The following is a 5,510-nucleotide window of genomic DNA, read 5'->3' on the forward strand; positions in this document are numbered from 1 at the left end:
ATAAAAAGAATCGCGAATAAAATAATAATGGCTTCAGTTAAAAGAGATATTACTATTTCCAAATTAATGGCACCAATCATGCGATTAACAGTTTCAATTAAATTATATAACATTATTCCTTTCTTGTGTATAATGAAGACATCTCTAGTTGTTAATTTTCTTTCTTGTATTTCAGTTAAAACTGAGTATACAATATTCATGACAGCAATAATTACTGTGTATTCGAAATATCCCATTATTACTATAATACCTAAACCGTATCCAATAATAACAGCAGCATAACAGCTACAAAATGTATCAAAATCATCCCATATATGTTTATTCCTGTATCTTAAATATGTATATGCATTTGAAAGAAATAAATATAAACTAATATAAATGAACAAGCAATAGTACGTGACGTTTCTGTGATGTTTACGATTGTTTATTTTCAAGTCAGGTGAGGAACGTGCAAAGAATTTTAGTATATTTAAGAATTTAATTAAATTTCGAATAAAGTTTGGAGAATTAAAAATATATAAGTAAACCAATAGGGAAATTATCATGCACATAAGGACTGAATGCAGAATTTTCGATATATTTTCAGGAAATGAAACTGCACAATCATAAATTCCGGGTTTTGATTTATTCATCACGGTAAGTAGAGTTTGATATTGATATGAAATTATTATTATATATATAAGAAATCGATAAAATATTTTTAATTTCCTGTCTGAAGAAGTTTCTAAGATATTAATTCCAAAAACTTGAGCCGTATTTAAAATTTTGTAAAAATAATTACCAAATATTTCTGTTAGTTTTTCTTGTTCCATTATTCTTCAGATGATATTGTATGATGTAGCGGATGTATAGTACCTATCGAATCACTATCAATATCACTATAATACCTAAACCGTATCCAATAATAACAGCAATAATAATAGTAATTGTTTTACTTGCAGGGAGAGAATAGACCTCATTACTTTATTAGTTTCCCGTTAAGACTAGTATCCTTTCTATTTAATGATTATGTACTGTGCAATGAAGGGAACTCTCCATTAACTTAATCGATATTTTAATTTATTTTAGAACAATTAATTTACATGCTATAAATTGTGTATAAAGAAATTGCCATTTAGAAGTAGTTTATGTAAGAGAGTGAATGCGAGTGATGCACGAATTCTTGTGTTAAAATCGATTATGGATTCTATTGTTTTTTACATACAATCAAATTTCTTTCTAACCGAATTAATCGTTGCTGATTAAAGCCGACGTAATGTACAAATGTAAATTGACTGCATCTCATGTATAAATATTATACCGCACCACGTGCTGTTTAACACATGTGATTATAATGACTAAATTTCGTATATTATTACAATAAACAACTTTTCATTGTATTAAAATTATTCGGTGAAGTGAAATGCTTTACATACTGAATGTAATCTGGAGGTGCGTGCAAGAACCTGATATGTAACATTTAAAAAAAAAATTGAGCTAAGGATCTGTACGTAGGCGCTATCTATTAGTAAACCTTGCCTGAAATTGACAATTTGGTACTAATTTCATTCATTTTTGGTACTAAATTTACTTTCGGCCATTTGTTTCAAACAAAATAATTGTTTGAAACAAATGGCCAAATGTAAATTTCATTGTTTTTATGCAAGAATATTATATGTCTTAAACAGATTAGCAGGCTGAGTTACACAGGATATGCGATCTTGTATTGTATGCGACTTGCAGAATAACTTTTCTCAGGAAGGACTACACAAACTTATTGCATGGTCGGATTCATTTGAAGGCCACTATGAAAACAAGAATAATGCGTCTGTGCGGTACCATATTGTGCACAATGTAAAGCTAGTGATTGTTGTAGTTAACCATGAGTTTCATTATCCAGGTTACACAATACTGAACTAAGACTGTGTGGATGGTGCGGTGATGCATGTCGCCACCCCGCGGATATTGTGTCTTTTTGTTATTTTCTCACATTTATGTTTTGTAAATTTATTACGGTTTGACTGCTCGATAATTTAATTTTTAACTAATTTTTATACATTTTCTACAACTGTAACCACTGTTCAATTATTAATAAATGGGTCTCATGACTTTAGAGCAGCGATTTCAAACCTGGGGTACGCGTACCCCTGGGGTACGCCATTGTTGTTTAGGGGTACAGAAAAAAGTTAGTCATTATGGTAGAAAAAAATAAGTATAGGGTATTATGTATCACAAATTGATAGTATTAAAATATTATTAGATAAAAAAGTTCCTTGCAACAATCACACAACTTCATTACACATTTCAAAATGCAAAAACGGAAATAAAATCTTATGCTGCCGATTGCAACAGATGAATAAATGTTGTGCTGTCGGTCAATGATTGTGGGATATCATTATGCGGATTAGTGATTATGCTACGGACTTTTGTGGTGGGTGTGTTGTTGATGTTATTATTATTATCTCCCAACAATATCCCCACGTGTTGTTTGAAAAAAAATTATTTTTTATTGTTAGCAAGGGGAAGGATGTTGCTAGTTTCTCCAGATTTTCTTTACAAGAGGTATTTTTTTTTCATTATTTATTCAGTATTTTTATTACTTTTTTATTGACAAGACTATGTCTTGTTTATAAAATCGTACTACCTGCTCTGTTACCAGCTTACAGGTATGAAAGAGTACATGTCAGAAGTTGCACGTTGGCACAGAGTATAGGTGCTCAAATCATGCGCGAATAAAAAAAAACCCCAGACTTGTAGGTACTCAGGGAACCGAGAACTGAGTCAAAATAAAATTCAAAATGGCGACACTCTCTACAAACAGGCAATGCGAGATTTGCGCATGCGTTGCTCGTTGGGAAGTTGGAAATGCCACGGGGTATGCTAATGAAAAAAGGTTGGGAACGGTTGCTCTCAAGTTAAAGGCGAGAACGAGAACTAGTATGGCGACCGTTAGTTAAAGCAAATTTTGTCGTGTCTTTCTTAGCAGAAATGAGAGAAATAAACACAACGATCATTTATTACATAACATTGTGACTTTGGTGTTATAGAAAAAGGAAGCATACTGCTCCTGTGTATACACTGTAACAGCGTTTGCTTTTGAACAGTTCAAAGCAAATCACATGACAAGATATTTTGTCAGTGGTACCTGTTATTTTCTTCCAATTTTTCAGGAAAAACGTGCATCAATAATATTTTATAGAAACAAAATGTATGAGCAAAATATTTTTGAATAATGATATACTGTATAAATATAAATGGATTTATATACGTGTGTGTGTATATAAGTTTATATAATAAATATCTCTTGTAATAAATTCAGGTTGTCTACACTTTATACTTTTTTCACATTTAAAATAATTTATGTTCATTAACCCTTCCCGCCCATTGACGTGCATAGACGTCCAGACCCGAGATAACTCGGGCAAATTCCATAGCGTTACAAAAAAACGGTACTTTGGGACCCGAAAAAATTTTTTTGATCTTTGGAATGTTTTGTCTCCAAATTTTTTGAAAAATTTTTATCCGCGCGAAAAAATTTTATTGCGACTTTAGTGAACCTTTAATGACGCGCGATTAACGCTTAATTGTTTTTTATGGGATTTTTTTATGGAACTTCATTCATCGTTCTAAAGTTCTAGTGCGCCAATTTTACTTTGGTAAAGTTATTTAAAGCTATATTCTGATGTCAAAAACAACATCCAATAGTTTTTTTAATTTTTTTAATTAATAGATTTTATATATATGTTTAATTAAGTTGGGCGGGGTCGGAAATATCAATTAAAATCGTAACTTTAAAAAAATATTTAGAAATATACCACCATCTAGTATTCACCCTACTTTTTACCCTTTTCCTCCTGAGAGTTTCATGAGAATGTTCCGGAAAGCTGACACCAGCTGTTCTCAAGGTGATCCAGCTGTGTAAACAATGACTCATAGGTGTCAAATTTTGCAGAAAGGCAAGAAGAGGGGAATTGTACTTTGAAGCTTTTTCTTCAAAATTAACACATTTCTTTCGTTTTTTTCGTTTTTATTAATTTTTAATTATTTTTAATTATTCTTAATCATTAATTTCAATTAAATCGGATTAACACGGTGAAGAAGGAGTTAAGTAGGATAACAACCTTGGTGGAACTACACTTATTAAAAATGTACAGATATGTTTACCTTTATAAATAAATATGTTTATATTCTGCTTCTTAAGTAAATACTTTTCTAAAATTCAATTTTTGTATAATTAACTAATAAAAAAAATCCATACTTCATTCACGACTGTAAATAGCTGAAGTGGCGAAGTTGTCAGCCTACTGTTTTGACGAACCCGGAATCGAACTCGTGGCCATACATCAAGCTTCCGCTTCTAACCACTTGGTCGTTTCAATTGTGGGTCTGGCAAATTCTCCTTGGGTATATAAAAAGACCCTCCTAGTGCCAACAGGATAAAAAAAATCAAAAACGAAAAAAAAACACTGTACTCTAAGGCAAGGAACACACATGCGTAAAATTGTGGCAGAAAACTGAATCAGAAATCGGCTTTCAGTTCAGTTTCTGTTTTATGCTTTTATGCCAGAACACACACATGTAAAAATTCTGGCCGAATAGGAAACACCACTGCCACTAACAGTGCTAATTTTATTAATTTTTTCCTGTCATATATAAATTCCTTTGTACCTTCCAATTTTTTTCTCCGCTTCCTCTGCTATAACATAGAAAATTTAAATAATATAACGGACTTTAACGGTCTTCTAACGTTCTTTAGCGAATTTTTAGCGGATGTAATGTCTATTCTATATTAATCATTGCAACTGCATCTTTAATTCTGACGGTTAAGGGATTAATTGTAAAAATAGATCTAACTTAATTCATAGTACAACGGAATTGATTATTTTAACGATGCTTTTTAATAATTTTCATTAATTTATCGAATTTGAATGTAATTCTTTATTCTATCGAGTTAATTGTCAGGTTATTAAGTTATTGGACATTATAATAGTTAGTATTAAATATTTTTGGTGTATATTTTTTTTTTATACCAATCAGTGGCGTGCCGTCATTGGAAGCGAAGGAAGCGCTGCTTCCACCTTCCAATGACCTTCCCTTGTATTTTATAAAATATAAATTTTCATATTTTAACGTGTTTTTTGAATTAATTAAAATTAATACTTTATTATAACTGCATCATGTATCTTTTACAAATTTCTATACTACATGTAAAAAAACGATAAGATTGGTATTGTATATTCACTGCAGAAAATGCACCCTGCATCGTTGAATTCCCGTTTCTTTTTCATAGATTTGTTTTTGCGTCATCAAAAGCAACTCTTTTCTTGCAGACTTGGAGAGCGCAGACCTGCAGATGACTGTTCTGTTTGGACGATTGGTAGCTTATTGGTAGCGTAAAGGGGATGAAGACTCAGGACTACTCATTGGTATTGCCTAGGGGTGAGAGGAAGGAGAAAGAAGTTAGAGAAGAGGTGAAGGGGAAAGGAAAGAAAGATAGGAAAGGGGATGAAAAGGGAAGTCTCATGGGCGTC

Source organism: Centruroides vittatus, unplaced genomic scaffold (assembly GCF_030686945.1).
Source record: "Centruroides vittatus isolate TY-2023 unplaced genomic scaffold, ASM3068694v2 contig_543, whole genome shotgun sequence".
In the NCBI taxonomy this organism is placed as follows: Eukaryota; Metazoa; Arthropoda; class Arachnida; order Scorpiones; family Buthidae; genus Centruroides; species Centruroides vittatus.